Consider the following 9,009-nt stretch of genomic DNA (forward strand, 5'->3'; position numbering starts at 1 on the left):
CGGAGACGAGACAGAAAATAGACAGGACGACGTCTCAAATATTCTGCATCGTCTACGTTTCGATGCGTTTTCTCTACGCCAGTCTCAGGGAGACATGGTTGAGAAGAAAGATGAAAAATGTAGAAGAGACCGAAAATAGACAGGACTACGTTTCATACTTTCTGTATCGTCTACGTTTTGTTGTGTCTTCTCTACTGCAGTCTCAGGGAGACAGGGTTGAGAAGAAAGATGAAAAACGTAGAAGAAACCGAAAATGGACAGGACAGCGTTTCATATTTTCTGTATCGTCTACGTCTTGATGTGTCATCTCTACAGCAGTCTCAGGGAGACAGTGTTGAAAAGAACACGCGCGCACATGTCATGGGGTATACGCAGGGCTCTGAATCAGCAATCCCGACGCGAGAGCCGAGTGCGCTGTGATTTGGCCGCCCGCGCTCGCTCCGTTGTGTCGCACTGTAGCGTATGCCTTCAAGTGCCGCATACTTCAGTAAGATACAGCCCGCCGTTTTGCCGTTCAACGGGGAATGTCCTTAGTTAACGTGTGCTCTTTTTCCCGCTTCCTGATTTAGAATGACTTAAAACCCAAATCAGTATGTTAAGACGGCCGATGGGAATCCGATTTTACAAGGAGTCGTCATCTGAAACGTTTACTTTACGTAATCTGATCCTATTCTCACAAAAGCACACGTTGACGTATTCTGGTCACACCTCTCAAGCAGTATTGTTCCCTAACACCCGAAGAGCCTAAGTTAATAAGCGTTGTCAAACAGAGGGGCTGAATTTTTGCTGTGCGGAAGCGTCGCTACTTAAAAATATAGTTGCCACGATTTTGCTAAAAACTTTAACTTTTCCTTCGAACGAGTGGCGATATCTGCTTATAGGCTTATTCCCGAAGAAGCTTCTAAAAGAAGTGCAGCGAGGCATACCGCGAGCGGTAATTGTTTTGCAAGATTCTCGTCTTTTCCGACTGCGAAAAGCGCCTTTATTTTACAAGGCCAAGGATACGCACGAAACAGTCTAGGGCCTTGACAAGGAGTTTGGTTTTAACTATTTATTCTGGTCGTTTGTTGTTCTCAATGGTCGAAGCCTTTATCATCTTGTATACGACATTATATATACCACTTGTTAAGTGAGGAAACCGTAATTAATGAGCAAGGGGATAAGAATTTACAAATTTAGCCAGAACCATTAACGAACACATGAATTTTCTACTCTATGCTTACCTTTGCGCTACGTCTTACACAACACGTGTGTAGAAATTGCGAATATGTCTGTTGTTATTTGATTGTATAATCTAATACGCAGTTACTCAGTCACAACTAACAGTAGTGTTTCTCACGATGGTGCATTCGTTGCTTGTCGAGACATGTGTATCGAGTTTAATTGGTGCAAAAGGCGAGTCGCGACTCAATTCCAATCAAATATATATTTATGCTTTTATCGACTGTCCTTTAAAACGTGCCTTGCTCATTAGAGAGTTATATTGAGCTTGACAACATTGTATGATGAGCAGATGATCCTTTACAAATAAAGCATTGCAAGGTAATAAGCGTGTGAGAGACAACTTCCGCAAGACAACTGCATTTTGAAAATGGCAGTCAGTGAAGTGGAGATTTGGGCCAGTTGTTTCATTGCAATTAAAAAGCGCCGAAAAATACAGGGACACAGACGAAGGGAAGCAGAACAAGGCGCACTCTCAACTGATGTTTATTGAAAATTCACACGTTATATAGCCGCAAAAAAAAAACCTCTACCCTATCTACTCAGGGACAGTCAGTGATTAAAAATGATTATAAACTTCCCTGTCTGTTTACTTCTAAAACAATCCCCCGGAGGATCCAATACAAATTAACGTTCCTATAAATATCCAGTTGCGTTCTGCCACCCTCCAAAATTAGTTAGACTTGAAAAATTAATTTGTTTGAACAGAACGTCGAAACGGTTGTCAATATCTTTGTTAAAATAAGTATAATTAGGATATACATTTACTTCGGTGTGACACACTTCTTTCGCTCTTTTTATGGTACGTAGACCCCAAGAATTTTTAATTTCAATTTACAAGCGTAATTTTTTGTGTTAAGCCTGAAGTCAGGTTTTGCTCGAAGTACCAGACTCATCATGGTGAATAAACCTTGAGACAAAGGGCGAAAAAAAAAGAGACAAACACAGCACCGTCTCTATTTAGGGACTGTCTAGTGGTTGACCATTTTTTTTGTTTCTCGTCTCGAGGTTTCTTTTTCACTGAACTTTCAACAGCTCGAATGCGCAGTAATACTCATTTTAGCAGACTCTTAGTTTATGCTTCAAAATTCTGGCTTTATAAGCTTATTACATGTGATAACTAGTGACGGACATTTCATTAATCCTTAAGGTTGTTGGTTCCTTCTTTCGTTCACGTCCAGGTCTAAGAGGACGTTCTGTAATGTTAGGAGTACCACTTTCCGCGCTCCCGCTAAGAATATAGTTTACTAATCAGTGAAGTGCATGGGTTTCCGTTGCCTCATCTCTGTCCGTAAACATCTGCAGCGAGCGTGGTGAACGCACATTGAAGGAGACGTGATAACCATTAAATTCGACTGTCAGCGTAGTTTGTACCGTTAAGCCGGAGTCGCACTTTTTATACATGATAAAAAACGCAGTCTGCATTCATATTTTAACGCGAGTCGCCGAGAAATGTGTGCTTCGAATGCCGCATGAAAATGCGTTGAAGGAAAAACTTGTCAAGCGGCATTCGCAGGCTTACTTATGTATGGTATATGGGCAGTGTTACTCCGGCGTTAGAGTAGTTTTTAACTTTCTGCCATCGAACCTTATAAAAACCCTTTATACCAATGTCAGTATATTAAGACCTCATTCCTTGCATGTGTAAAGCGTATAAAACGCGTCACGGCACTAAGTACTTTCTTTTCGTTGATCGTACAACTGTAATGCTCTCATCAGAAATATTTACTTGGTCAAAGGTTTTACTCGGGGTACCAATTTGACGGTTAAATATTCCTGCTGCTTAATGCGCTGCGTCAGAGAAAAACGCTGGTTTTGTTTGCATTATCCTTTTGGCCAGCGTAATTAAAATATATTCTGAGAAATAAGGATGTAGTACTTAAAGACTCTAGATTCGTAGCGGGTTGTCAGATATGTTACTAACCTCTTACATAGTGCAGCTAGTAATAGCTGTGCTCTTAACAGTCACTAACCAAGGAAGTTAGTAAATGGAAGGAGTCTCAACCACAAGACCCAGTGTAAACCACTACATTGGCTTAGAATTGAATACTAACTGCTGTAGAATGTATAGTTGCCACTTAGCTCAAGACGCTAGGTCGTGCAAGGTATTAATTACCCAATTCAATGGACGCAAACATATTTGCCTTGCTCGCGCAGTTAGCATCGTATCTCCTTCACTTTATATTGCAGAAATTGTACACACGTCATCAATCACCTTAACTTATCACACGCATGCAGGCTTGTACCCATCACTAAAAAATGGAAGAAACTATATATACAATTACCCAACGAAAAAATTTAACTATTTGCTCCTACACTTACTCTTCCATAGAAGCAAGTGACCGTCACTTCAAAAGGGAATTGGTTTGTCTCGCCGAGTTAATTCAACTTTACATCCTAGAGAAAGCAAAAAATAGAATATCAATACGAAGTACAAAACTAATGTAACACAGGTCGGCCGAACCACACTGCAGGGTTCTTTAGCTAGATATCAGGTTAGGAAACGGCACCGCAGCGTCCCTTCACTGTGTCAACCAATAACAGCCAAGTCAGGTATCTACTATTCAACATTCTTATTAAAATTAAAAAAAAGAAGCTGACATTAGCTTTTATTTCTTTTTCTAATCAGTTGGATTAAGGAGACCAAAAGAATCCCAAAGATTACTTGTCAAAATAGGTATTCTACCGACGATGTGCTCTAATGCAAAACAAAAAAAAATTGTTATCCGTGCCCTAATAACAAAAATAATATTAGCATTTTTTTCCAGGAGACACAAAGCGTACCCACGGCAAGGGTGACAGGAATGTGGGCAACCTTGAGGTTCTAAAAGAATAGGTAAAAAAAAAACATTGTGAAATTAATTAAGCATTCGTATTTCCAAAATATGAGTTGTTGAAACATATTTTGAGCAGCCTGCCAGTTACTCTTGTTTTCAGTAAATTCCGGTGCTGAACTGTATTTCAGCGAAATACGGCACTATCGTTCTTGTTGTGACATTCTATTAATTATTTTAGTTACTATACCCGAAGAGGTCATTGTTAATTGCATCGAGCTTTTGAAAGCCGTGGAATCGCTGAATGTCATCCTCTCTGTGTGTTCGAAAGCAAAGAAATAGTGAAGTGACAAAAATAACAGAGGCGCACAGACCTTCTCTACAAACTCGCGTGAGATTAGACAGTTTTCGTTTCTAAAAGTGAACGTTTTGATATTGGGAGATTATCTAGTACTGTTGGAATCGAGAGCCCAGTTTTTATACTACCGCACTTTCCCCCTTTCTTACGGGCGATCAAGTCGCAGTTTGCAAACAAAATACCCCCCCCCCCCCCCCACAAAAAAAAACAAAAAAAAATCTAGGTTTTAGGCGACCTGAAGAAAGGCTTCGAGCCTCTGAAGACTGCCAGGCTCTGCGCTTTATAAGTGCTAATGATAACGTGATTTTGGTAATGCTCGTATTACGAAACAAAGGTGAACACACTTTGTTCGTGTTTATGTTCCCGCTTTTTTCTTACGTGAAACAAACACGACAATGTGAAGAATTACAATCATTCCTTTACCTAAATAACTGAAGCGATTACTTTACATTTTTTTATCAAATATGTAAATAATCGCTTACACAATTATTAATAAAAGTAATAAATTAAGAGCAATTTTGTTACTTGTAATGAAATACATACATATTTACATACAGAGATAACGTGCACAAAAGTAGCACACGCAAACACGTACATGAATGCACGCTACACAATCACCGGCTACATCCATTGCTCTTCTTACTTTCATACCCGCCTTTCTGAAAGCACGATTTACCTTAATCATTATCTCAGCAAAACGTTAATTGTTTTTGCTAATATTTAGATTTCCTTAACAAATTTAGTTTCTCGACATGGACTTTGAATAGTCCAAGGGTTGAATATCTTAGTAAATATAACATTCCCGCTGTAATTATTCGCGACGGCGGATATAACATCCTGCTCCTCTGTGCTTTACAGCGCATGTCACGGCCTCTCTGTACATACTCGTGGAAAAATTTATGTTGCATTAAAACCAAAGCTACAGAGCAGCTTACCGCCATTTTATTACGCAGCTGAATATAGTTCAAAGAAGATAATGTGTTGGACGTAACCTGATCATACTGAATGGGTTAAAACAGCGCAAAAAAGACGAAGGACCAGCAATAGGAAACACACAGACACAGCGCTGACTTACAACTGAAATGTTTACTGCTGCGCCATTCAGCAAGTAAACTTAAAAGAAGACAAACATAAAAGCAATCGGCCCGATAACGTCATCCTCCACTCAAGCCGATACGTGGCTACACGTATTTACCCGCCTTTCTGATAAAATTTATCTCATCACTAACCAGGGCAAGTGACGGAACACTGATGCACATGCCCGCGTCTAGGTTGGCAATCGATAGGCCGTGAAGAACTCACTTCGTTGAAATTAATTTTGTTCAGAAAGTCGCAGGCGAATATATGGTATGAATATATTCAAATCACTCATAGGCACATCCGCACACACGTTTGTGTAGAGACCGATTATATACACGCGCGAGAACTCCCCGAATGATCGCGAGCACATCCACGGCGTCTCTTGATTCGTATCCAAGCGTTCGGGAGCATAACACTTTACCACCAACGAAACCACAACACTACCTGTCAACAATGTCGAACCGCGGAGGGGCCAATTCCCCGCAAGGCGCCTGCTTTAGATGCTAGCTCCGCTGCTTTCCCTCCGTGCTGCGCTTTCGTAAATCTTTCACCGGGTCCTCAAAGATAAGGCTACCGTTGAAGCTGGGTTTCAATAATCTGCTTCGTCGAACAACGTCAATGAATCACGAAATATCAACCACGGTATAGTGTACTAGACCCACGCCTATTTGTATGGCACCCTGCCGCCACAACGCTGTCCGCCAAATTACGCTATTGTATAGACAGAATATAACTCTACCAAGAATATGACTGAGCGCGGTGGCTTTCTCGTCCATAGGCGGAGCTGGTTAAACGCCATCTCAGAGCCGTCAGTGGGTCGCGGCAGAGCCGTGTATAGAGAGAGTTTGGTCAATAGGGGGCGTGGGCAGAGCCAGGGCATGCACCAGTCTCGGAAGAGGGCTTGGCATGCTCTCTTGACCAATCCGAAGCCGAAAAGAATCCCCCAGCGGTGGTAGCGAAAACCAGTTCTGATCCAAGGGTATATGTTCGTAAATGGTGTTAATAAGCGCGTAAGAGTGAAGTGTAGTAGCTCTTCGTGGTTGAAAATAGGGTGCACGTGATGTTTCGATCATGATCATGCAGAAAGATGTAACAAACGAATGCGTCGGTCAACTTTGTTTTGCTCGGACTGAGTGTGACCGCTCGGACGGCAAATTCCGGGCCCTAGGCCCTTAGCGTAAGGATTATGTCGATCGTTCCGCTAGTCGCACTATTCCACCATCATTTTGGATGAGCGTCATTGAAACATCACGTGCACCATATTTTCAGTCACCGAGAGTTACTCCGATGACCTCATCAGGTTTGTTTTTCGCGACCACCACCAGGTTCTTATTTCTGGATTCTGGTTGGTAACATTCGAATTTCTGAAGACCAGCCTGGAACACGCCCAGCCCGCTTTCGAGCAATGGCGCCTCCTCATGTGTCTCGTATATTTCCCAACGAATGGCCAAACTCTCTCCATATACGGCTCTGGGTCGCGGTGACTCAGGCACAGAAGATAGTGGTAGTTTGCGTTGATTGGCTCCCTTCCATCTGCTCGGGATGGGCGAGTCCTGACGTCAGCGCTCGCTCGGACGTAAGCAAGACGTCAAGAGCTTTTTATCATAAAACAGACGCCCAATCGCGAGAGGCTTTTTAGTATCTGCGTAACTGTACGTAATTGTAGCCACAGGTTTCTGTGATTCATCGATTGCTTAGATATAATAAATTACCTGGTTTAAACGCTCACAAACAAAAGCGGCGTGTCTTTTACGTAGGAAATATGAGCTCACGCCAACTCTGTTTCATGCTTATCGTCAGCACGTTTTTCGTAAGTGAACAGTCCCTCTCACGATCAATGACCAAAACACTCTAAATCCTCAAAAATATAAACTTAATCTTGGACTGGGGAAAAAAAAAAGAAAACTTACCCGGGAACCTTAGCGCGTAAAATTTGAGCAAATCGTGCGTAGAATACTTTTTGGAGTAGTTAAACCTCCCCCAAAGTCTGAAAGATTCAAAATGTTCCGCCAATAATTCGAAGGCCTCTTTCGATGAGCCAGTAGCTAATATCTACTAAATGCAAAGTACAATCGCTATCCGCTAATTCCCAAGTCGCAAGACTGGTAATATTACCTTTTGCTAGATTCTACATATAGCCCCAGCCCCGCCAACGCTACGACCCGATGGAGCCAGGCGTGCACCGCCAAATGTGCATGGTCATAGCTCTCGTCGTTTTTGTGTGTTTGAAATCACCGGCTAAACCAAATCAAGAAAAAAAGTAAGCGCAGGACGCACCCCATTTACCGTGCGTGATTTATTTAGACGGTGAAGATGGAAGCGACTGCGTTACTGAATGAAAATTCGACTTCGAACAGAACGAATGTTCTGGAAGACAAGATCTGCGCAAAATGTGCCGTATTAAAAAAAAGAAAAAAAAAATACATTGCGCGTAGTTTTAGCACAAAGCTAAGATTAAAGCGAAAAGGTCTAAGGGTTGATCCTTTCATCTTTGTGCATGCCCTTCGACATTTGAGTTCTCAACACACTTCCGTGTTGTTCAATACACTGTGTACAGCTAAACCAGAAGTTGGCTACCTAGCAAATGCTTAGCTGCAAAATTACAGGACACACAACGCTCCATCTGCAGTTCAGAGTGAAGGAAAATCCTCAGAAATCTAAAAAAAAATGCTTTCGGCATTCATATATAAACGCAGAAAGACATAATTCTAAACGTATCGTTGTTATGAGTTTCCCCTTCTTCGCTTTAATTGGTATATTCTGCACGTACCTCATTAAGTGAATCTGCAGTTTGAGTATTAGTTGCCAAGCACAAATATTTGAGTGTTGAAAATCTGACATCAAGTTCTTGGATAACCGTTAGCGTTAATTTTAATGCAGTTCCTTTTCGAATAGAGATACTGCTTTGAACAAAACGACTGAATTCTTCATACATGGAAAATTAGTGAGGAATTTCGGATACAAAAAATATATTTTATAATGTTTCCCTCATCAATACAGCTAGGCGCTAAAATCCTGGAATGGTATGCATTGTTGTTATTTCAATCATTAAGTGATATTAAATTCAAACACTTTGGGCAAACCTGTTTTTTTGTTTTAATGGGGACCACGTATTGGTTAAAAATCTAACCCTATTAAATGTTAGCATGTTATCGCTAATTATATGATTACGCTGTTGCATTGACGTCCATGGATATATCTAAAATGTATAAAACTAATTTCTACCCAAATGCTGCGAGAGGGCAGGCGAGTTTGTGTGTACTCACCACTGCCCTAGACTTCCTAAAAAAATCCGTCCCTCGGGAGGGTCATACTGCACTCTGGAGTTGTAGCCAGGCTGCCAGGAAAGTATCCCTATTGAAAAAGATTTTTACCGGAATTTCACTGCCAGTAGCAAATTATTTTACTGAATTATGGGACTCTTTTCACTACCGGTGATGCCGGAATTTACCGGAAGAACCGGAAGTCACCGTATGTTTTCCCGGCATTTTATTTCCAGGAAAAAATCTATTTAACTGAATTAAGGGTCTCTTTTTACTTCCGGTAAAGCAGGAACTTATTGGAATTCACCGAATT

The sequence above is a fragment of the Ixodes scapularis genome, unplaced genomic scaffold (assembly GCF_016920785.2).
Source record: "Ixodes scapularis isolate PalLabHiFi unplaced genomic scaffold, ASM1692078v2 PGA_scaffold1__304_contigs__length_218370807, whole genome shotgun sequence".
Lineage (NCBI taxonomy): Eukaryota > Metazoa > Arthropoda > Arachnida > Ixodida > Ixodidae > Ixodes > Ixodes scapularis.